Source organism: Tursiops truncatus, chromosome X, assembly GCF_011762595.2.
Source record: "Tursiops truncatus isolate mTurTru1 chromosome X, mTurTru1.mat.Y, whole genome shotgun sequence".
NCBI lineage: Eukaryota > Metazoa > Chordata > Mammalia > Artiodactyla > Delphinidae > Tursiops > Tursiops truncatus.
Window position 1 is genome coordinate 9,025,152 of NC_047055.1, and position 27,139 is coordinate 9,052,290.

Here is a 27,139-nt window from a genome sequence, read left to right on the forward strand (position 1 = left end):
TCTCAATCAAGCATTCTTGCCAGTCCACACTGCCTCTGTTTATGCAAAGAGAAAATGTCAAGACATTTAGAATTTGTGGAACGCTCCATTCCCAACCACATCCCCTTTTACTTGTATGGATCCTTGCATTTTTAATCGAGACTGGATGAAAGCCCCATACTTTGATGTACTATTTCAACTCGTGGAGCAGCGGAAAACACAGACACGCACAGCAGGACGTTTACTTCCCAAACCACTTCTTCAAGTGTGTGTCCTTCATTTTCCGATCCCTGCAGGAAGCTAACTCCTTTGAGTTACTCACCCTGATCTAAATATCTACTCATTTAGTACATGTCTCTACCTTTTCAAATTTGCAATGTTGAAAACATAGCAAAAGAGATAGCAGGCAAAACCATGGTAGCAGGAATCCACCCAGATATGTACAACCATTGCCATTTACTTTGCCATATTAATGAAATACATTAAAATCGATAATAATCAGTTAAGTGAAAGAAATCTTCTACTTAAAATACAGAAAAGCTGGCATATAGGATGTCCATATGTATATATTGAGATATATATATATATATATATATATATCAGATAAAACAATCATAATGCTTAGTATGATGATTTAGGGACTAGGAAAACTGATTTTCAGTCCAGTTCTGCCATTTACCAGCAGCAATATACTAGATAACCTCTCAGAAATGTCCACTTTCTCATCAGTAAGCCAATATAAATAACTACACAAGGGTGAGTGTGAAAATCAAATGGAGTAATGCAAGTGGAAATTTTTTTTAAACTATGAAGTGTTTTCCTGATATAAGGTATTAATGTAATTCAGATTCATTTTTAAAAATGGTGTACTTAGAATTTTAAGTGCCAATTTCCTTATATGTGATCTATGTTTATTTTATTTCCACTTCTTAATTATTGCTGTATTAAATGCTAGTGTGTTTTTCAAAGTGCTCTGGCTAATATCAGCAGATATATTTTGAAATATAATTATGCAAAATAGAAGTTTGCATGAGTTCACGGGGAAATAAATAAACGCAGTGTTGTACAAGCATCTGAAAAATGATTTTAAGTTCTTGTGGGCTTGATTGGACTGACTACACAATGCAAAGTGGTTGATTTGCATTTCTGTTGCCTCTTTGTTTTATTCCTCTGAATAATACATTCAGTTAGAGGAAAACCGCCTCTTCATAAAACTGAAAGATAATATTCCATCCACGCAATTTCACCAATTGTAAAGCACTTCTACATCCACTATCAAATTGATACTCAAAATAACCCTGTATATTGGAAGAAAATGTACTACGTGAAGTATCTTGGTACTGTTACCTCTCTTTTCCAGAGGAGAACAATGATATTGTGAAAGGTGAAGTGATTCACTAAGGTTTAAAAAGCTAACTGGGTCTAGCACCCAGGCCTCTGGTTTCCTTGTTCCATGCTCTTTATCCTGTACTACAACTCCTCTCTCAATAGTACAGGCTGATTTCATATCCAGTGGCATATAAAAATGAGGTGCCCTACTTTTCAGAATTTAGGGATTTAGCACTTCTGCATGAAGAAAGCTGACCACCAAGCACAGAGAGATTCATTCATGGGGCTATATGTAAGATGGCTTTCAAATATGAGAGCACAATTGGTTAAGATGTCTTATATTAAACATACATTTAAAGTAATTTTCAACAAGTGACACCTGAATACAGCTTACTGTTTTTATTCAACACTAGTCCCTGTAAATATGATATCGAATGCATTCTATCAGCAGGTGTTAAAGGAATCTTATAATGAGTCACACAAAGCTGATTAACCATCTCCTGGTGATTCATTTGTTTATGCAACTTCTTCCCTCCTTAACTCAAGTCAGTTTTTAACAATGGTCTCCTTGAGCACGCTTTTTGCTTTTAATGGAAAATAATCAATCTTAATGGAGTCTCCCCCACCCCAGAACACCACAGAGTCTCATGTTATAAATATGACAAGCCTGCAATTCCCCCCGAAAGCCTGCTACCTCTAGTCAATATTTTAAGCTTTACAGTAGACTACTCTCAAAAGGTTCTATTCTACAAGGAGTTCCTGACTTTAGCATAATACCCGGAGAAGGCTTACCATAACTGATAAAAAATTATACATACAAAAAAGTGAACAAGGTATAATTTGTAAGAGAGTGGATTTAGTGGGTTTTGTTAAATTATTATTAATTCTCTAAGTCTTTAAGGCAAATATATACATCTCTTATTGGCTTAATAAAATTTAGCTCAATTGTATATAAAACTCTAATATGAGAGAAATGGAAATAAAAACAAAAATAAACAAATGGGACCTAAAGAAACTTAAAAGCTTTTGCACAGCAAAGGAAACGATAAACAAGATGAAAAGACAACCTTCAGAATGGGAGAAAATATTTGCAAATGAAGCAACTGACAAAGGATTAATCTCCAAAACATACAAGCAACTCATGCAGCTCGATGTCAAAAAAACAAACAACCCAATCTAAAAATGGGCAGAAGGCCTAAACAGACATTTCTGAAAAGAACATATACAGATTTCCAACAAACACATGAAAGAATGCTCAACATCATTAATCATTAGAGAAATGCAAATCAAAACTACAGTGAGGTATCATCTCACACAGGTCAGAATGGCCATCATCAAAAAATGTAGAAACAATAAATGCTGGAGAGGGTGTGGAGAAAAGGGAACCCTCTTGCACTGTTGGTGGGAATGTAAACTGATACAGCCACTATGGAGAACAGTATGGAGGGTCCTTCAAAAACTAAAAATAGAACTACCATATGACCCAGCAATCCCACTACTGGGCATATACCCTGAGAAAACCATAATTCAAAAATAGTCATGTACCAAAATGTTCATTTCAGCTCTATTTACAATAGCCAGGACATGGAAGCAACCTAAGTGTCCATTGACAGATGAATGGATAAAGAAGATGTGGCGCATGTATACAATGGAATATTACTCAGCCATAAAAAGGAACGAAACTGAGTTATTTGTAGTGAGGTGGATGGACCTAGAGTCTGTCATACAGAGTGGAGTAAGTCAGAAAGAGAAAAACAAATACCGTATGCTAACACAGGTATATAGAATCTAAAAAAAAAAAAAGAAAAAAATGGTCAGAAGAACCTAGCGACAGGATGGGAATAAAGATGCACACCTACTAGAGAATGGACTTGGGCATACGGGGAGGGGGAAGGGTGAGCCGGGGCAAAGTGAGAGAGTGGCATGAACATATATACACTACCCAACGTAAAATAGCTAGCTAGTGGGAAGTAGCTGCATAGCACAGGGAGATCAGCTTGGTGCTTTGTGACCACCTAGAGGGGTGGGATAGGGAGGGTGGGAGGGAGGGAGACGCAAGAGGGAAGAGATATGGGGACATATATGTATATATAACTGATTCACTTTGTTATAAAGCAGAAACTGACACACCATTGTAAAGCAATTATACTCTAATAAAGATACTTAAAAAGCAAAAAACTCTAATATGAAGCAACAGATCCAGTAGGAACTGAGACGTACTGTCTATATTCATTACCTACGCAAACGGTTGCCATTATATAACTTTTAAGTTAATATACTCAAATATATATATTTGTAATTATCAGTTAGGTTTTTTTGCATTTCCTAAGCCATTGCAACAAATTGCCACAACCTGCGTGACTTAGAATAATAGAAATTTTTTGTCTCACAGTTCTGGAGGCTGGAAGTCTTAAAATCAAGGTGTTGTCAGAACCAGCTCCTGTTGAAGTTTCTACTGGAGGGTCCTTCCTTGCTTATTCCAGCTTCTGGTAGCCACAGGTATTCCTTGGCTTCTGGCAGCATAATTCCAATATCTGCCTCCATGTCCAATGGCATTCTCCCTGTTTCTCTGTGCCTCTTCTCCTTATAAGGACACCAGTCATACTGGGTTAGGGGCCCACCCTCCTCCAGTATGACCTTGTCTTAATTAATTACATCTGCAATGACCCTGCTTCCAGATAAGGTCACATTCGGAGGTACTGGGTGTATACACAACTCAACCCCTTCATATGGTTTCAAAATACGGTTTATAAACAATATAAATAATCTAATGAGAATACCTCTTCCACTCCTGCATCTCATTTGCCCAATGTTCACTCCAGTTCCAGATGTAATTACTGTTTCTTATATATACATTAATTTATTCTAATTTCTTAGGAATTCTATTCTCTCTCTCTCTCTCTCCCTCTCTCTCTCTCTCCCTCTCTTTCTCTTTCCCTCTCTCCCTCTCTCCTCTCTCTCCCTCTCTCCCTCTCTCCTCTCTCTCCCTCTCTCCTCTCTCTCTTTCTCTCAACTGCATATATCCTTTGACATAACAATTCCACTTTGGGAATTGAACCCATAGATAATTTCTGTTCATATGTAAAATTATATATCCATAACATTATTCACTGCTTGAGTCATTTTTAAAAGCAAATTTTGCAAAGAACCTAACGTGAATTGAAAAGGAATGAATAAATAGTGCCACATCCATACAGTGGAATATGTACTCTTTTTTTTGCTTTGTTTTGTTTCGTTTGCGGTACGAGGGCCTCTCACTGTTGTGGCCTCTCCCGTTGCGGAGCACAGGCTCCGGACGCACAGGCTCAGCGGCCATGGCTCACGGGCCCAGCTGCTCCGCGGCATGTGGGATCTTCCCGGACCGGGGCACGAACCCATGTCCCCTGCCTCGGCAGGCGGACTCTCAACCACTGCGCCACCAGGGAAGCCCCATACAGTGGAATATGAACCTGCCTTAAAAAATAACGAGGAGAGGACTTCCCTGGTGGTCCTGTGGTTAAGACTCCATGCTTCCACTGCAGCGGGTGTGGGTTCAATCCCTGGTAGGGGAACTAAGATCCCACATGCCACATGGCAAATGAATGAATGAATAAATAAATAAATAAGGAGGAAGCTCTCTAAAGAGACAGTTTAGTGCAATATGTTAGGACACTGACGCTAGAACAACTCTTCCTGGGTTCTTCTCACAACTCTACCACTTACTGTATAATCTTGTGTGTTTTGGGGGGGTTGTATTAAATTTATAGATAAATTTAGGGAGAAATAATAACTTTTAAAAATAATTTCTATTCAGGAGAGTATACATCGCCCACCCTCTTTTGTGTCCTTCGAGGGTAATTTTAAAGTGTTCACTTTCCACAGAACTTGCCTGTGACTTCTTTATGTTATTTATTCCATTATAAGGACCACTTTATTGGTAGTTGTGTACACATATGAAAATTATTGATTTCTGTTTATTCTTTTTCACCTCACTAGTTTACTGATTTATGATACTTCTTGGTTTTCAATTGATTTTCCTGATTTTTCTATGAAAACAATCACTTCATTTGCAAATAGGGATAGCTTTACCTCACTCTTTCTATTTAAAACAAATTTCTTTCACTTGTCTACTGTTTTAGCTAGTATTTCCAACATAACATTAAATGATAATAGTAATAGTGGATATTTGTATCTAGTTCCCTACTTCAGTAGGAATGCATCTAGTATTTCCCCATTAAACATGATGCTGCCTTTTAGGGTGAGATAGATATATGTTATTATCTTAAGAAAATATCCATATATTCTTATTTTTTAAATCAAGAGTTTGTTATTAGCAAACAATGCGATTGACAAGGGCTTAATTTCCAAAATATACAAACAGCTCATACAACTCAACAACAAAAAACAAATAACCCAACTGAAAAATGGGCAGAAGACTTAGACATTTCTCTAAAGAAGAAATACAGATGGCCAATACGCACATGAAAAGATGCTCAACATCGTTAATTATTAGAGAAATGCAAATCAAAACTACAATGAGGTACCACCTCACACCAGTCAGAATGGCCATCATTTAAACATCTACAAATAACAAATGCTGGAGAGGGTATGGAGAAAAGGGAACCGTCCTACACTGTTGGTGGGCATGTAAGTTGCAGTGGCCACTGTGGAAAACAGTATGGAGGTTTCTCAGAAAACTAAAAATAGAGCTACCATATGATCCAACAATCCCACTCCTGGACATATATCCGGACAAAACCATAATTCAAAAAGATATAAACACTCCTATGTTCATAGCAGCACTATTCACAGTAGCCAAGACATGGAAAGAACCTAAATGTCCATCAAGGGATGAATGGGTAAAGAATATGTGGTACATATATACAATGGAATACTACTCAGCCATAATAAAGAACGAAATAATGCCATTTACAGCAACATGGATGCAATGAGAGATTATCATACTAAGTGAAGTAAGTCAGAAAGACAAATACCATATGATATCACTTATAAGTGGAATCTAAAATATGACACAAATGAACCTATCTATGAAACAGAAATAGAATCAGGGACATAGAGAAAAGACTGGTGGTTGCCGAGGGGGATGGGAGAGGGTTAGATTAGGACTTTGGGATTAGCAGATGCAAACTCGTATATACAGAATGGATAAACAATAAAGTTCTACTGTATAGCACAGGGAACTATATTCAATATCCTGTGATAAGCCATAATGGAAAAGAACACGAAAGAGAATATACACATATATATATAAGTCACTTTGCTGTACAGCAGTAATACAACATTGTAATTCAACTATACTTCAACTAAAAATAAAAAAGAGTTTGTTGAAGTTTTCTATATGTCTTTCAGTATTTATGGAGTAAAATTTTTTCTTCTTAGATCTACTATGATGAATTAAATTAGATTTCCTATTCCTTCACCATCTTGCATTCCTGAAATAAATCATTCATTCATTATGGATTTGATTTTTAATATACTGTTAGATTACTAATATTGTATGTTGACTTTCTGCATCAATTTTCCTAAACTAGCTTGGTCTGTAGTTTTATTTTTTGTGCTATTGTTTGAAATTTTGCTATCAGTGTTAAAACAGTTTCATGAAAAATAAGTGGCTTTTCACTCCATCGTTTGCCATGCTCTGAAGGAAAATAGTTGCTCTTTAAAAGTTAGATAGAACTTTTCAGTTGAATCATTTTAACTGGGTATTTTTTTGTGTTTGTGTTTTGGTCCAGTGGGATAAACTGTTTGATAATTTTCCTCAAGTTTTTCTGTGGAAATTAATCTGTTATGATTTTCTATTGATTTTGTGGTCAGATTTGGTAAGGTACATTCTTCTAAAAAAGTATCCATTTCACCCAATTTTCACATTTATTAGCATAAGGCTGAAAGTAGTTTATTATAAAAACAAGTTTATTATAGTTACCTGTTCATAAGATTATTTCCCTATTACCATTTCTTATTTCACGCATTTGTTCTTTCTCTCTCTCTCCTGATTAGGTTAGCTAAATATTTGCTTACTGTTGTTTAAATCAAAGAATCATAATTTAGATTTATTAGTTCTATTGTTATTTTCCTAATTCATTCATTTATGCTTTTATCTTTACTAATACCTTCCTTCTATTTTCCTTTTATTTTTTTTTGCAGTACGCCGGCCTCTCACCGCGGTGGCTTCTCCCGCCGCGGAGCACATGCTCAGGAGGCGCAGGCCCAGCGGCCATGGCTCACGGGCCCAGCCGCTCCGCGGCACATGGGATCCTCCCGGACCGGGGCACGAACCCGCGTCCCCTGCATCAGCAGGCGGACCCCCAACCACTGTGCCACCTGGGAAGCCCTATTTTCCTTTTATTTTATTGTTTCTTATTTAATTCGGTCAAATGTTTATTTCAATTATCTTTTATTCTTGCCTTTTTAAAAATTTATTTATCTATATTTGGCTGCGTTGGGTCTTCGTTGCTGCACATGGGCTTTCTCTAGTTGCAGCGAGCAGGGGCTGCTCTTCGTTGAGGTGTGCGGGCTTCTCATTACAGTGGCTTCTCTTGTTGCGGAGCATCGGCTCTAGGTACGCGGGCTTCAGTAGTTGTGGCACATGGGACCCGTAGTTGTGGCGCACGGGCTTAGTTGCTCCGTGGCATGTGGGATCTTCCTGGACCAGGGCTCGAACCCATGTCCCCTTGCATTGGCAGGCGGATTCTTAACCACTGCGCCACCAGAGAAGCCCTATTCATGCTTTTTTACTGACATATATTTTTCAGGCTTTGGGTTTTTCCCTGGTCACTGCTTTAGCTGTACACTACAGGTTCTGACATTTATTGTTTTCATTTTAATTTCTATGAATTCTGAAATTTCTCTGTATATTGCCCCTTACCCAAGAATTCCTTAAAAATTTTTATTGTTTTTCTAAATTTGAGACAAATGGTTCTTTGTGTCTTCTGTAATCAAGAGAATATCATCTATTTTTACTGTTTGGGATTGAAAGGCTTAATTTGTAGCATTATACACTCCTAATTTTGTGGCTATTCCATGAACACTTGTAAAAAAAATAGATAGATATCTAAAAATCATGCAGATTACCTCAGTTTACAATTTTGCTTTGGGTCTGAAATATTTAATGGGGGGACTGTCTGCTTCTACTTCTGCTAAAATTTATTGCTATTTTGTACTATCTATCCTTAGCGTTGTCATCAGACACCCCCTCCCCCAGTGTAAGCTCCATGAGGGCAGGGATCATATTTGTCTTATTGAAAACTATATCCTTAGAGTTCTGGACATATAGTAGACATTTGATCAATATGTATTTGTTAAGTGAAAGCATATTCTTATAAGCAGAAGTTCTGGGTCATTGGCAGTTGGTTCTAGAGGTAGGAAGACTCTGGAGGCCAGGAAACAAACTTCATCAGGTATTTACAATATAAATTTAAGACTGTGAAATTGACTTTTGAACATACTGTGGAAGTGACAACTATTTGCCAATGAAAACCTTATCTTTCTTTCCTAAAGTCAGTGAATTTACCTGAGCACATGGACACACAGCTAAAGGTTAAATTTCCTACCCTCACTCTTAATTAGGTGTGGCCATGATGGTAAGTTATCACCAAGGAAAGAGGTGTGGAAGCAATTAGTGTAACCTCTGACTCACTCACTTAAAAGGAAATTGCTTGCCATGCACTTCCTCTTTTTGCCTTTCCCCTGAACTGGATTAGAGATGTGATTATGAGCTAGTCTTGACCTTGCTGGATAGTGGTCTTCTTTTTGCTCATAAACCCTCTAAAATTGTTTTGCACATTTTTACACTAACATCTAAAATTTTTCAAATTTTAAGATTTAAGTAAGGAAAATATTTAATTTCTGGGATGTTTTATATATTGGTGTTTTAAAATAAAACTGTTTTATCAACTCTTCTAAATTTGTCCACTGGAATCTAGGTAGCTTAAGCCATGCATTTTCTACTGACCATGAAAACTACAGAGTCTGGAGTCACCCATCACTGCTGCTGCTGGTGCTGCTGGGTCCAGTGCCCATGAGCACTGCACTACCAAGACTGCTAAAGCACAAGCTGCCATGTGAGCCCTGGAACTGCACTGTCAGGCAGAACCCAGAAGCCTAGGTCATCCAGTCGGCTTCAGACTTTCCTGGAGGCATTACAAGAAACGTAGGGGAACAAAGAAAATGTGGGGCCTGGAGGGACAAGATGGTGGAGTAGAAGGACTTTGAGCTCACCTCCTCTCATGAGGACACCAAAATCACAACTAACTGCTGAACAACCATCAGTTAAAAAAAAGACTGGAACCTACCAAAAAAGATACTCTATGTCCAAAGACACAAAGAAGAAACCACAACAATACAGTAGGAGGGGTGCATTCATGATATAATCAAATCCCATACCACTCGGGTGGGCAACCCACAAACTGGAGAAAAACTGTATCACAGAAGTTCTCCCACAGGAGTGAGTTCTGAGCCCCACATCAGTCTCTCCAGCCTAGACTTCTGGCATCTGGAAGTGGAGCCCCCAGAGCATTTGGCTTTGAAGGCCAGTGGGACTTGAGTGCAAGAGCTCCACAGGACTGGGGGAATAGAGACTCTACTCTTGAAGGGTGTGCACAAGGTCTCATGCACACCGGGACCTAGGGCAAAAGCAGTGACTTCATAGGACCCGGGGCCAGACCTACCTGCTGGTCTTGGAGCATCTCGTGGGGAGGCTGGGGTGGCTGTAGCTCACACTGGGGACATGGACACTGGTGACAGAGGTGTCAGAGAGTGTCATCTACATCAGCGGTCCCCAACCTCTTTGGCGCCAGGGACCAGTTTCATGGAAGACAATTTTTCCATGGACGGGGGTTGGGGGAGGATGGTTCAAGTGGTAATGTGAGCGATGGGGAGTGGCAGATGAAGCTTCACTTGCTCGCCTGCTGCTCACCTCCTGCTGTGAGGCCTGCTTCCTAACTGGCCACGGCCTGGTACTGGTCCATGGCCTGGGGGTTGGGGTCCCCTGATCTACATAAACTCTTGTTGAAGGCAGGCATCTTGCTTGGGTCACCAGTGCCAAGACCTGGCCCCACCCAACAGCCTGTAGGCTGCAGCGCTGGGACCCCTCAGGCCATACAACCAACAGGGCAGGAACACAGACTACCCATCAGCAGACAGGCTGCCTAAAGTCTTCTTGAGCCCACAGCTACCACTAGACATGTCCCTTAACACAGTCCTGCCCAGAAGGCCAAGACCCAGTTCCACCCACCAGTGGGCAGGCACTGGCCCCTCCCACCAGGAAGCCAGCACAAGTCTCTAGACCAGCCTCACCCACCAGGGGGAAGACACCAGATGCAAGAAAACTATGATCCTGCAGCCTGAAGATCTGAGTCCATAAACTCAGGTCAGAACCTACCCTGAGAACAGCTGGTCCCTGGCCCTTGAATGATGAGAGGGGAGTGCACTGCTGGGACACATAGGACATCCCCTACAGAGGGCCACTTCTCTAAGGTCCAGAAATGTAACTAACCTACCACAGACATAAAAATACAAATAGAAATTTAAACAAAATGAGAGGGCAAAGGAATATGCTCCAGAAGAAGGAACAAGATAAAATCCCGGAAGAACATCTAAGTGAAATGGAGATAGGAAGTTATTACCCAAGAAAGACTTCAGAGTAATGATCATAAAGATAATCCAAGAACTTGAGGAAAGAATGTATGCACAGAGCAAGAAGTTACAAGTTTTTAACAAAGAGTTAGAAAATATAAAGAACAACCAAACAGGGTTGAAGAATATAGTAACAAAAAATACACTAGAAGGAATTAATACCAGAATAAATGAGGCAGAAGAACGAATCAGTGAGCTGGAAGACAGAGTGGTGGAAATCACTGCCATAGAACAGAATAAAGAAAAAAGAATGAAAATAAATGAGGACAGTTTAAGAGACCTCTGGGACAACGTCAAATACACTAACATTCGCATTAGAGGGCTCCCAGAGAAGAGAAAGCGCCTGAAAAAATATTTGAAGAGATTAACAGCTGAAAACTTCCCTAACATGGGAAAGGAAACAGTCACCCAAGTCCAGGAAGTGTAGAAAGTTCCATACAGGATTAACCCAAGGAGGAACATGCTGAGACACACAGTAATCAAACTGACAAAAATTAAAGATAAAGAGAAAATATTAAAAGCAACAAGGGAAAAGCAGCAAATAACACGCAAGGGAACTCCCATAAGGCCATCAGTGGATTTTTCAGCAGAAACTCTGCAGGCCAGAAGGGAGTGGCATGATATATTTAAAGTGATGAAAGGCAAAAACCTACAACCAAGAATACTCTACCCAGCAAGGCTCTTGTTCAGATATGAAGGAGAAGTTAAAAGCTTTACAGACAAGCGAAAGCTAAAAGAATTCAGCACCACCACACCAGCTTTACATGAAATGCTAAAGGAACTCCTCTAGGGGGAAAAGAAAAGGCCACAACTAGAAACAAAATTACAAAATGGAAAAGCTCACCAGTAAAGGCAAGCATACAGTAAAGGCAGGAAATCATCCACACACAAATGAGTAGGGAGGTTAAAAGACAAAAGTAATAAAATCATCTGTATCCACAATAAGAAGTTAAGGAATACTCAGAACAGTTACATGGAAAATATGATATCAAAACCAGCAATCGTGAGAGGAGAGTACAGATGAAGGATATTTAAAATGCATTTGAAATTAAGAGATCAACAACTTAAAACAATAATGTATATATATAGACTGCTATACCAAAACCTCATGGTAACCGCAAACCAAAAATCTACACACACTAAACACATCCAAATACAACACTAAAGATAGTCATCAAATCACAAGAGAAGAGAACAAAAGAGGAAAGGAAAAAAAAAAAAGTCCTCCAATATACCTAGCTAAGCACTTGTGCTGTGAGCATGCATGTTTCCTTCTGCTCAGATCCTGAACAGGGTATCACAGTAGCTACCCAACCCTAACCAGTTAGGTCAGAACTCAAAGAACCTGAGCAGCCCTAAGGCCCATCGGCTCACCTAAGAACATGATTCCCTCTATAATAAACATAATAGTAACTACCACTGAATTAAGCGTCTACCATCTGAGTCCCCTACTAGACCCTGGACATACATTTTCATTTGCCTAGGAAGACCCTCTGAGGATAAAGTTACTCAAGGTCATGCAAACCCAGCTTGGATTCTAGAACCCATGTTCTTTCTATGGCACTGCTTATGAGTAAGGGCCTGTCCACCTGGGTCTCTAGATTAACACGGCAGTTTCCTCCTTTGGGGGCTCTAGCCCTATCCTGAACGCAGGCAGCCTTGACTGAGGCTCTGACATTTCATATATGTCTTATTAGCTCCCTCCCTGCAATGGTTGGACCTGACTTGTGGACTCAGTCGCTGGCTGGAGCACTGTTCCTTCAGGAAGGGGTTAATGACAACACTGGTCACTGTCCAGACCAGTACTGCTGGCCCCACCCACCTGAGAAGCTCTGGGGTGGAGTTCACCCAGGCTGATCTACTTTCCACACCTTCTCCATGGTAAATGCTGATGAGAGATGTTTGGATGGTCACCTACTGGGGGCCAGCATTACATAAAGCACCTAAAATTTATTGCTGAGTGGTACTCACCCACCCTGGACCCTCAAGCTGCCTGTCATCCAAGCCCAGATCAGATCATGGCCAAAAGCATGAAGAAGTATTCCTTTAGTAGGCTGACAGAGTTGGAAAGGCCTTGTGCAAGATATCCCAGGAAACAACAAATGTGAGACGCACGTAGAGAGACTGGGTTCCTGCAGAATCATGGGTTGTTGGTCATAGTTTACATTATCAGCGGGAAACTCACCCAACACAGTTCTGTAAAATTACATCAGTGGTGTTAAGGAAATTGGGAAAAGTACTGATTAGTAAGGTTGAGAGTCACAATTAGTCTCAGGTGGGAGCAGTTCATCCTATAGGCGCTATACATCAGTTCTTCACAATGTGCATGAAAATCACCTGGGGCTCTTGTTACAACGTGGATTCTAACTCAGTACACCTGAGGTGGGGTCTGAGGCTCTGCATTTCTAACAAGCGCCCCTGACATGCTGAAAGCCACTGATCCTCAGACGACACTTTGCATAGCCAGCTCACAGACCTCCTTGACACAGGTTTAAAAAGGAAAAACTATAGTTGACTTACTTGGATCTAAGTCATGCATGTAGGTGGCATTAGGACCTTCCAAACCAGGTACATGATCTTATCAGAAAAGTAATCATTCACAGAGGAAAAGAAACAAGCCAGCACTGAGTCTCAGAGCTTGAGGGAGATGGAGCCTGGAGTTGAGGGGTCTAGAAACGCGTATAGAAATCAAGAGAGGGAAAGAATGGGCAACAGTCAGAGAAAAAGCAACAATGTTGTTCAACTGAATAAATAATCCATGTTTGCAGGTAGCCTGGGGTATTTGAAGTCAGGCCTGGGAATGCCAGACCCAGCACGCTAGACTCACTGGCACAGAAAAGGCAAACGGCAAAGTCTTAACAACAAGCAACAGAAAGAAATCAGTGCAGGCAAACCAAAAACGCCAGAGTGAGCATAGGGTCACACATGTCCAGAAGGCAACCAGGGGATTCCCTGATGCAGGAAGTGAACTTACCCGCTCATCTTCAGCTTCCAGAAGGAACTGAGCAAGGGAAATCCAAGTGTCCTAGTCCCAGAGGAAACAGCGTGTCCAGCAAGGAATCCAGGAAGGGATGAGGTACGGGAGCCGGAAAACTCAGCAAAGGCTCACTCAGCTCTGCTACCCACGTCAAATCTGCCGTAAAGTTACGTCGTACTGAGCCAATGAAAGGCCTGTATTCCTTCCTACCTGCGTGGGGCAGAACCAGAACGTATGAGTTAAGCGGCTCTAGCTGTGAAAATTGGCAAACAGTATGCGCGCGAGGCACGCTGGTAGAGCCCGGAGTCTCAAAGTGAGGTCCCACATCAGAAGTATCAGCATCACCTGGGAACCTGTTAGGCTATGTAACTTCTCAGCCTCGCTCCAAACCTACCAATCAGAAACTGCGGGGGTGGGGCCTGCAGCCTGTGTTTCTACAAGCCTCTGCTCTCCTCCCATAAAAAGCAGACATAGAATCCCCTTGTCCAATTGTGGAAGATGTTAATCCCTCTTCGAATTCACTAACAATCCCACCTATATATTATTTAATGTAAAATTAACCACTACCAATATATCTAAAATCAAATAACAGGGAAAATGGAGAAAGAAAATATTTACATCACAAGCAAGGAAACATGCATAACGACTCTATCCCTTGTTTCTGTAACAGCCATGAGGCCATGGTTAATATCTGCAACACAATTTCTCCCCTACCTGTTCCATGCTTCCTTCACTTTTAACCAACACCTCTGCTGATTGGAGTTCTTAATGGGCCTTTATTAATTTTTACTATTGGCCATGGAAGTAGTAAGAGACATTGATACTCTGGATCAATCACCCCAGCAGGAAGGTTTCCCCACCTCCCTTTACCTGTCAATTCAGTATCATTAGTAACCAAAAATAGTCAGGTGGTAGTCTCATCTTCCAATTCAATGAAGTCATTGTTGTGTCCACTAGTAGAACCATGCATCCCTTGGAGACTAAGACCTCCAAATCAGCAGAGCTTAAAGTTATCAGAACAGGAAGTAAAATTTCTGCTCTTGCTTTATTAGCTGTATTACCAAAAGGAATCACTCCTACTTGCAACCTTCATTCATAGACCCATATTAAAATGCTTTTACTGCTCTTTCAAACATAGCCAGTAAATTCTAGATATCATGTTGATTTGAAGCTGGCAATTATTCAAGCAAGTCAGACATAGAAAGACAAATATCATATGATATCATTTATATGTGGAATCTAGAAATAGATGATACAAATGAACTTATTTACAAAACAGAAAGACTTTCAGACATAGAAAACAAACATGGTTACCAAAGGGGATGGAGGGGAGAGATAAATTAGGAATTTGGGATTAACATATACATACTACTATGTATAAAATAAACAACAAGGACCTACTGTATAGCACAGGAAACTATATTCAATACCTTGTAATAACCTATAATGGGAAAGACTCTAAAAAAGAATATATAGAGAGAATATATAATATTCTTAAGAATATTAAAGAGACTTCCCAGGTGGTCCAGTGGTTAAGACTCCATGCTTCCAATGCAGGGGGCCCAAGTTCAATCCCCGGTTGGGAAACTAGATTCACATTAATGCCACAACTAAGAGTCTACATGCAACAACTAGGAAGTCTGCATGCTGCAGCTAAGTGTTCACATGCTGCAACCAAGAAGTCCGCATGCTGAAATGAAGATCCCACGTGTGGCAACTAAGACCTGGCACAGCCTAAGTAAATAAATATTTTTTTTAAAATTAAGGAGTATATATGTAAAAGAATATATATTTTTAGATTCTTTTCCATTTTATACACACACACACACACACACACACACACACACACACAGCTTAATCACTTTGCTGTACACCTGAAACTAACACAACATTCTAAATCAACTATACTTCAGTAAAAATATGTAGATAGATATGAACAAGCTATTTTTTATAAGCAAGATGTGTATATCTTTACTTTTTCTACTGAATATATGTTATCATTCCAGGACTGTCACAGAATTTTATCCTAATTAAATATATTTTATGTTTGAAAGTCATACTCCTTTGATTTTTTAATTATCCTATGACTCTAAGTTTTAAAAGTCACATGTGGAATAAGTTGTCATTACAAGTCTTAGTACACAGTTGATTAAAACAACAAAATTAAACTACAAATTTGACAAATTACAATAAACATGAAAAGGACAATTTAATGGGAAATACATCTCTTAGTGAGATGTATGGAGCATTTTTTCAAGTAATTCATTTATCTGTGAAAGAAAAAAAGAAGTCATTTATTGAATGAATGTCATTTTTTTAGCCATCAATGAAATAGGGTTCTGCATCTATCCTTTTTGTGCCACTCTGTTTTTTATAAATACGTGTTCTGAGAAAACTTGTACACCCAATTATTTAAAATTCTTCTGCTAGAGAGTGAAGTAAGTCAAAAAGAGAAAAACAAATACCGTATGCTAACACATATATATGGAATCTAAAAAAAAAAAAAAAAGGTTCTGACGAACCTAGGGGCAGGACAGGAATAAAGACGCAGATGTAGAGAATGGACTTGAGGACACGGGGATGGGGGAGGGTAAGCTGGGACGAAGTGAGAGAGTAGCATTTACATATATACACTACCAAATGTAAAATAGATAGCTAGTGGGAAGCAGCCGCATAGCACAGGGAGATCAGCTCCAGCTTTGTGAACACCTAGAGGGGTGGGATGGGGAGGGTGGGAGGGAGGTGCAAGAGGGAGGGGATATGGGGATATATGTATACATATAGCTGATTCACTTTGTTATACAGCAGAAACTAACACAACATTGTAAAGCAATTATACTCCAATAAAGATGTTAAAAAAATAAAATATTCTTCTAAGTAATATACAAATAATTTGCTAAACAGGGTCTCTTTCAATTTTGTTTTAAGCAATGAAATGAAAACCACCTAGCTTACAAAAGGGTTAGCTATGCAGTCTTTTCATTCACTCAGTTTCTCAACACCAACAGCAATATTTCAAAATCTTCCTTCATTTGGTGCCCTGGTGATTTTTAACACCTCTGGGGCAATGAGGCATGGTAAAATAGGGATGGAAGAGAAGTACACATTTCTTTTGTAAAGTGGGATATGGAATCGTGAAAGGAAAGGCATAGGGAAAAGTGCCATGTTGATGCAATGGTGGCTTTCAAGTTCATTACCAGGTCAGTCATCCCAGAAGTCTTGGAACATAAAGAGCCACAGAAAAATTAAATAACTCAAATTATATGGGTTATTAAATCAATTTATAATACACTGTGAATAAAAGGGACAAAGGACGGAAGATTATGACACTTAGGATAAGATGCAAGTGGGATGGAAAGACCACACTACCTTAAACCAGGGGACATGTAATCTCAATCTCTCAATCTCTCTCTCTCCCTCCCTCTCCACATCAGCTATGCCTGTTGATGGTATGAATAAGAATATCAGAGATTTGGTATTATTAGGGAAGAACAACTGGCAAAAGGTTCCTGGAACCATCACATGCTCTGTCTGAGAGACATGATGCGGTGGGAATGCATATGCCTGGCCACTGCTATAGCTTGCCAATTAGCCTGCTGAACAACTATTTTGTGTACATTTCTTTAGTAGAACACATGTAGTACCATGATGGGATCAAACTGGGTGTCACCATGGGTGGTCAATTTAAAGATGACATAGCTGTTGCCTTAGGGGTGGCATGATTGTAAGTTATGACTTGGTCCTTCAATCCCTTTCTACCTGTAAGTAACTCTTAGTTCCATCACTTATCCCATTAATCCCATTTTAATGTACATTATATGTAACTAGCTTACTTGTTATCTATATTTGACAAATATTACACATTCTGTCCATGTCTGACAAGTTGTTTGCTTACCCAGTATCAATATTTAGCATATGTATGTGATTTGTGCCTGTAATTGTAAACTAGTCTCTTACTATCTATCCTTAACACACTTTATGAGTTTTACTCATTATTTTGTTTGCTTTCTATTCATCCCATTGGTCAGAGAGAGATTCCCATCCTGGGATTATTGAGATGGCTGAACACACAATACCTGACACTGGACAAATGACATTAACGACAGGTTATTAGTCACATATACTCACAGCCCAAGGGAGGAGGACGCCGCATGCCATGCAGGAGCACATGAGGGTTACATTCAGGAACAGAATAAACAAATAGCGACCGTGTGTGTTGGGGGGCAGGATTTGTAGTACCAAGTGAGTGTGGTGCTCCCGCAGGATTGCTATATGATTGGCTTATTTGAATAATCTATGAGCCATCAGGAAAATGAAATCCGCTACTCAGGGATAAGCAGGAACTGACCCTTGAAAGGAGCTTTGTTTGGTTAAGGGACCTTATCCACAGGAGTAAAGTGGGTAGTTTCAATTGGAAATTTATTAAATCCATTCAGTAACCCAAACATTGTCTTCAAAATACAAAGCAGTTTGAACTAATGTTACACAGTTATCTACATAGTGCAATAGCAGTAACTATATATAACATGCTTTTAATTCATCATTTCTCTAGATGTTGACTGCATTTTCTAGTATTCTTATCTATGAAGTTTGTGGCCTTGTAAAGTAGATGATGTCCTTTAGAAATAAACAAAAACATGTTTCTAGCTCTACTTCTAAGAAATTTTGTTCATAAATAATGGATAATGAGATAAAAAGAAAGGAAGGAACCACCACATGTCTGTATGAAATGTCTTTTGCAAATCTAATTATAGTTAATTTCTGTATGGCCAACTTCCTGCTAGAGTGATCTTATACAGTTTTCTGTTGCTTAACATTTTCTTTCCCTCAGGAGTTGAAAGGTTGTGAAAAATATTTCCTTTTGAGGGCGGTAGAGACTGATTTACTTGTGTTAAACAAAGAATGAAATGTGAAAACCATATAGCAATCATATCCTTCTGCTGGTACTTGGTACTACAAAGCCTGCCCCCCCCACACACAGTCCTTGTTTGTTTATTTTTTTCCTGAATGCAGCCCTCATGTGTTCCTGCATGGCATGCGGTGTCCTCCTCTCTTGGGCTGTGAGTATATGTGACTAATAACCTGTTGTTAATGTCATTTGTCCAGTGTCAGGTATTGTGTGCTCAGCCATCTCAATAATCCTAGGATGGAAATCTCTCCCTGACCAATGATATGAATAGAAAATATCAAAAAGTTATTGTATCATAATTGATGGCAATTAGACTCACCTGATTCATGCCAAAATGCACCAATCATATTGTCCCTTTAAATCTTACAGTGTTTGTTTAATTCCATTATTTGAAAGGAACGGAACGCAAAGTGATTACTGACATAATTGTGGTCTTGATGTTATTAAAATCGCAAGTTTAAACATTTACAACAAAATAAGAGCAGAGACAACAAATATCAAGGTGGAAATACTTGTCAGACATTGTACGAGTTTTTGTGCCGGCTTCTTTTTTTCACTGATATTCCTTGCATCATGAGCAAAAAGAAAGTGATGCCCACAAGCTGAGTTGCTCTAATTATTTCTTTCTTTGGAATTCAATAGCTCTCAGATCCTTCATTCAGTCATCTGTTTATTATATGCAGATGTGAAGGAATCTAATAGGAGGTGGTTCTGTCAAAGGGTGTTCCATATTTAAGACTTTTAATATGTACTACCACATCTCCCTACAATTGTGGTGGATGAAAAGTTTGTTCCCCTAGTTTTCGCCAACACTCAGTATCAGTTTTTAAATTGTTTTTGGCTATTTTCCCAGTTTAAAAGTACAGTTTGTAACATTTTAATTTGTACTTCTGATATTACTATTGAATGATGGCGTATTTCATACATGGTCCTTCTGAATCCTTTCTCTGTTTATTAGTTGAATACAACTGAGTTCTAACTTATTGCAATGTTTTCATATCTTATAGGTAGAGCAAGCTCCTTCTGATTAATGTTTGATTTATTCTTGGCTATGGTTAAGAATTTATTATTTCCAGATAAACTTTAAAAACTTTTTATTAGTTCTCAGTTGTTACCGGGATTTTTATTAGAATTTCTTTATTTATACATTAATTAGGGAAGAATTGAGATCTTTAAAATATTCAGTCTTCCCATTCCAGGAGCATACTTTGACTCCACCTTCAAATCATTTGAATAAAGATATATACACAGATCTTCCTCAACTTACTATGGGGTTATATCCTAATAAACCCATCATAAGTTGAATATATCATGTCAAAAATTCATTTACTACACCTAACCTACTGAACTAGGTTCATTATAGCTTAGCCTAGCCTACCTTAAACATGCTTAGAGCCCCTACATTAGCCTACAGTTGGGCAAAATCTTCCAACACAGTCTATTTTATAAAAAAGTGTTGGGTATCTCATGTAATTTATTGAATACTGTACCAAAAGTGAAAACAGAATGGTTGTAAGTGGATAGGTTGTTCTACCCTTGTGATCACGTGGCTGACTGGGGACTGTGGTGGCTGCTGCCGTCCAGCATCAGGAGAGAGTATTGTACCACATAGTGCTAGTCTGGGAAAAGATCAAAATTCAAAGTTCGAAGTATGGTTACTACTGAATGTGTATCGCTTTCACACCATCTTAAATGAGTGGATTTAATAATAAAAAAGATATAAATTGGTTAAAGGTCTAAAATTTTATGACTAAATCAGTAAATGGAAGAGACATTTAATAAATTTCAATACCACTTCCTGAATAAAAGCCCTCTTAAAATAGATGATTTTTTAACAGAATCAAGGATATCTGTGTTAAAACTATGATGAATGTCATTCTTACAAGAGAAAATATAGAAATATTGTCCTGAAAATCAAAGATATAGATTTTGATAATTACCTCTATTATTTTTACACTATCTGGCAAGTTCTGATCAATATAATAAGAAGGAAAAGTGAGCCATTTGAAAAGGAGGAAATACTACCTCCTGGTAGTCTGGTTTTAATGGGCTATAGTGTCCAAAACTTTGGGGAAAACTAGTTGTGGAAATGCTCTGGTTGCATCACAAAGAAGTGCTTGTGAAAGAGTGACCACTAACCAGTTTCCAAAATGGAACACTTTATGAATAAGTGTCAAATAGTGGAATAGAACAAAAGATCTTTTCAGCCATTTTAAAATGTGGTTATATTTCATGAAGAAGAGTCTGACTGGATCATGAAGTGAATTCCAGGTAATTTTTTTCTCAATAGATTCCTATCAGCTCTATAGTAACTGAAAGCTCCTCTCATATTTGTCAAATGATTTTCCAAAAGAATTACTCTTCAATGAAATTGTCAGTTTTTGGTGTTTTACTTTTTATTGTTCTAGGTTGTATCAAGATCTATTTATCAAAATCTATTTTTAAATGTGAATGTCAGTCATACACTGTTAAATACACTGGAAACACTTAAACCGGAGCAAAAGGCAACATGACACCAGGGAGTGAAATTCCTGTACGTGTCATCAAGAATGATGCTTATGCATTCACTCAATAACATTTATAAGAAAAATTTCAACGTCTCATTGATCTATGTTTTGGAATGTGAGAGAAAAATAACTAGAGGCTCACGACCATTACATCGAGAGTCTTTACTAAAACACTTTAGCTATGACTTCTATGCCACCACAGTATTTTTTTACAATAATATTTTCCACTTTCCTTCAATGTTTTGTGTTCATTGATGGTTCTTTCATCATGACTGCTTGGTCTAGGTTCATAGATTTAATGTCTTCTTGATTTTCTTTTGTTTCTTAAAGTAAGCCTCTTTCAGATAAAAGTATTGTGATTTCTCAAGGTGGTTTTTGAATTACAATCTATTTCCTTAGGTCTATTGATTTTTTTCCTAATTATGTATCCTTACAAAGAAATGTCTAGGCATGCCAAATATTCTTTTCTTATCAATAAAGTTCATTTGAGATAGATCTCTTGGAAAATAGACTGAGACTCTTGGAAAACAGCCAAGTTCTAAAGCAAGGGAAAATGGGAAAAAAAAGTTTTATTTACTAGAAATTTCCCCTTCTAATTCAGAGACCTAGTTTGCTGGCAGAAGTGTGGAGAGACTCAGAAACAAGAGTATGCCCAGCAGGGAGTTTCGTACATGCAGAAAAACCTCTTCTCTGTTTTCGCCAAGGATTCTCATGTCAGGAAGCAACATTCAGCTCTCAAACCAGTCCTGCTGCTACATTCACAGAGTTGTTTAACGTAGGAGCTTTCACCAGGAATAACTTCTTGGTGCACCAAGTGACATTACTGGACTCCAGCTTGTGTTGGTGTGGCCACATTTTTGATGGGAAGTCCAGGTGGAATGCTCCAGCTGCCCCACAGCAGGCTTTCATCTGTAGATGTGAGCCATCTGAAATTAGTGACGTCAATTTCCTTTCTAGACATGCTGTTCTTTTATTAGAAGTGGCTCAAACGTCAGCCCTATGTCTTTCTTCAAACAGACCGTATTCGTAATATATGGAGTGGAAATTGATATTTATCCTTCCCTAGTCTCTATCGCTAATGTAAAATTGTTCTCCATTCGTACATAACATTAGTCATTGTATTAGTTTTCTATGGCTGCTATAACAAATTACCAAAAACTGAGTGACTAATACAAGACAAACTTACTCTCTTACTGTTGGTTGTAAAGGTCAGAAATCTGACATGGATTTCACTGGACCAAAATCAAGGTGTCGGCTGGGCTGTGCTCCCATTTGAAGGCTCTATGAGAGAATCCATGCCTTGTCTTTTCTGGCTACTAGAGGCTGTCCTTGTTCTTGAGCTCCATACCTCTATATTATATTTGCATTTTCTTCCCCTGTTTCCATCATCACATATCGTCCTTCCTCTTCTGTCTTCAAGTCTCTCTCTGCCTACATCTTCTAAGGATACTTGTGGTTTCATTCGTTGCTCACTCAGATAAGTCAGAGAAACTCCCCATCTCAAGATCCTTAACTACAGCTCCTGTCTCAGAATATATATTCAGTGAGAACGGTAAGTTCCCCTTCCAGTGTGTTATGTGATTCACATGTCCTTACACAAAAAGCTTTTTAAAAAGTCATTTTGTTTTTATGATAACAGACATCGAAAAGGAGTCTTCCTCCCTTCCTTCCTTCCTTCCCTCCTTCCCTCCCTTTTTTTTTGTTATCTTCAGTGTTGTCTCCAAATTCTCCAGTCTTCAGGAGTTACACTTCTCTTAATTATCCAAGGAAAGTTTAATTCCCATATTCTTGAATCTACAAGTCAAATACTGTATATTTAAAAGCTTCTCCTCATCCAACATTTTGAGACTGACAGTGTACAAATGATGCATCTTTCCTGTACATGGCCTCAGTCAACTGCCTTGCTCTGAACTTTCACTCCACCCTGCTTTTCACCTCCCTTCACTTCATAACTGGCTTTCCCAAAGCTTTTCTCATAAGGATGACCATGCATCTTTTCCTACATTTCCCCAAAGCACAGCTCTCACCAGGGTGTGAAAACTGGCAAAACTTCACTGAATTGAAATACAATAAAGATAAAAAATTAAAAACAGTTATTAGATATCACTGCACCTACAAGCAATGGGTCATGGCCCTCCACAGGAGACTCCTCAAAGGCCTCCAGTCAGCCAACATGAAACAGGGGCCAGCTCACCTCCCACCAATGAATAGAAATACCTTTGACCACATCTCCCGTATCTGATCCCAGGCCCCCTCAACTCCTTTAAAATGCCCATGATGAAAAAAAAAACAATTGCCTCTTCCTCCACTATCAGGCCTACTTTGCTATAATTATCTTCTGAAATACAATTTCATCTAGTGATGGCAGACTGCTATATGTGCTATATGTGTAAAACTAATAATAACAAACACATTTCATACTCTACTGCTTTTTTCTTTTTTTTCTTAACAATCTGTCATGGGAATTGTTCCATGTCAAGGTTTTTAATGACTACCTCCCTTTCCATTGTATTGATGTTAAAAACTTATCTAGTAAATTCCTGCTGATAGACATTTAGATCATTCCAAATGCACTGTTAATACAAAAATCCTGGTGTACCTATATCTTTGCTCCCCTTTTCATTTATTTCTTTAGGTTGAGTATCCAGAAGTAGTCTTATTATTTCTGAGAGATATACCTACATTAAATTTCAATAGATATTATTAAATTGCCCTTCATAAATGTTATGCAAATGCATGTTTACTCATACCCTCATAAAACTAAGTATTTTCACCATCAAAAATCTTGGCAAATTTTAGATTACCTATGCTCTTCAGCCATCAGGAAATATCTGCTTTGAGTTTCACTGCCAGTGGGAATGATTTGAGACCGGACTCTCTGGCCTCTTTTTATTTGTGAGACCATGGTTCATGTTCCGGTCTCTGGCCATGATAGGATTGGAGGCAGGAGAACATGCATGCTAACACTAATAAGAATGTAGATAAGGGGGAGGGGTTTCAAGGACAATTCTTGGTTTCCAGGTTTTGCAACAGGTAGATTGTGATAAAGATAGAAGGATGGTATTGAAAAAGATATTCCAGAAGCAGAAACGCTAGATAATGAGAGGTTTTATAGGCAAAGGTAAGAAATTAGGGTAAAATGCAAAGTGGAATGAAAAGCCATTTGTATCAGTTAGCTATTGCTACCAACCAAACCACCCCAAAACTTAGTGTCTTAAAATTATAATGATGTATTATTTCTTATGATCCTGTAACTTAACTGGTTAGATCCTTTGCTGGGTTTTCCAGGGCTAATTCACGTGGATGCATTCAGCTGTAGGAGTTGATGGGCTGCAAGTTCCAAGATGGCCTTACTTAAGCATCCAAAATGGCCTCCCTTACACCTCTTGCTGTTGGCTATGAAGATGCTGTTACATTCAACATGGCCTTTCATCTTCCAATAGGCTAGACCAGCTTCCTTTCTTTTTAAGTTTTTTTTTTTTTGATGTGGACCATTTTTAATGTCTTTATTGAATTTGTTACAATATTGCTCCTGTTTTATGCTCTGATTTTTGGGCCACAAGGCATGTGGGATCTTAGCTCCCTGACCAGGGATTGCACCCTCACCCGCTGCTTTGGAAGGTGAAGTCTCAACCACTGGACTGCCTGGGAAGTCCCGTAGACCAGCTTCTTTATATGACAAACTTGGCAGCTTTCCAAGAGTTTGAAAACAGTAGCTGCAAGGCCACTTGAAACCAAGGCTCCTGAACTTTACATCATCCCTACCACATTCTTTGACATAAAGCAAGGCAGAAAACTATTCCAGATTCAAGGAGGTGGGGAAACAGACTTTACCTCTTCATAAAAGGAGGAGTATAGCCATTGAAAACAGAGCATATGCTTTGGGATATGACAAATTTGTGGACCTTAATCTACAATATACTAAATCATTTTAAGAATGGAAATCACATAATCTGAATTTTTAAAAGATCACTCTGGCTATTGTGAGGTGAATGGATATTACTGAGACATGAGAAGCAGAAACATCAGGTAGAAGGTTAGTTCCAAAAGAAAGACCAATTTCTTAAAGATTTTTAATAAATGTTACTAGACATTTCTGAGTGAACACTGTCATGGACATTGTTACAAATTTAGACAAGGTGCTATAGTATAATCTGGATTGGTTATCTGTCTGGATTCAATCCATCATAGCTAAAGAAGAATGAAAACAATGATAAATCCCTATTGGAAAAGGGCTTTAGGAGAAAATGTTCAGAATCATAACCTCAAAAATGCAATCATCAAGTTCACACAATATATATCTACAGTGGAGAAAGTCAAATGTGTTTTAGTCACTATTCAGAAAGTATTGTAATAAAAGCAAAATGTTTAAAAAATGCAATTTATTGTCCATAATTTTTCTCCCTAATTTTTGTAAAAGTTAGATTACTACTTTGCAAAGGAACTTTAATTTGTACTCCTTGAAAGGCAAAAGATATTCCTGTGACCTAATTAAAATTTAAAACTTAGAAATTGGATGAATCAACTTACAGTCATGAAGAACTGATGAGAATGCTGTTTCTAAAAACGGCTCTATTAGAAAGATAAAGGGGGTTGATGTTGTGTGTGATGACATGAAATGATATCCTGTTCTGCTGCAAGAAAAGGTAATGAATGAAGTAGCCAAGGAAAAGGGAAAGAATCCATTATTCCTAAGTAAAGAATTACATAGAGTTGAGCTGAATAAAGACATTTGGAAAAGCAAAGCAAAAAACGCTGGATCTTTTCAATTATCTAGTTATCAAAGAACATTTTTGTTTTTGGCTGCACCAAGTCTTACTTGCAGCACGCATGATCTTTAGTTGTAGCATGTAGGCTCTTAGTTGTGGCATGTAGGATCTAGTTCCCTCAGAACCCAGGCCCCCTGCATTGGGAGTGCAGAGTCTTAACCACTGAACCAACAGGGAAGTCCCAAAGTACATATATTTTTAATATTAATTCCCAATATGGGTGAGAGTACAGTATGACAAACACTCTCTTACAGTGCTGGAGGAAGCATAAATTGTTATGGCCTTTCTTGAAATATTTGGTAAGATGTATTCCTAACCTTTAAAAAATTATATTTTTGAGTCAATAGTTCCAATTATAGAAGTGGCTTAAGGAAAGAGAGATTCACATGCAAAAATATTCATGGCATTTCATAAAGGCAAAAAAAAAAAGAAAAAAAGGAACCAAATTTCCAACAGTAGATGCTTAAATAAATAAATTATGATGCCTTAATACAAAGAACTACCATACAGTTAACAATTATGAAAGAAATATACTCATAGTGCAGAGGGTACTTGTGACTATGGAGGAGTGAACAAGTTGAAAAATCCTATTCCCTGAAAAACTACAAAACTGGACAAGTGATTGATGACAACATTTAAGAGTTATGGAAATTAACCTAAAGTAAACAACACACTGAGAAGAGTTTATTCACAAAAATCTGCTAAAATTCAGTTAAGAACTGTGGGAGTCTCTGATCGTCCAGACTAAGGCTGCCCTCATCCCCCATGAGTTCAGTCAAAACAGTAGTGATATCAGGGTTGGGCTGGCTGTGAGAAATAGCAGCTTTATTGCTAATAGGAGCCTACTTGATTTATCGCAAACATGGAAAACACGTACTCAGGGACAAACAGGGAAGATCTGAAGCTCTGCTAACCAGAAGTCGTAGTCACTGTTGGGGTAGACATTCAATTGGAAGGTCAATTTAAAATTTAACAGGGAGGTCCTGGAAATTAGCAAGCCATGGTGAGGCTCAATAAGCAGTCTACCCATATTTGG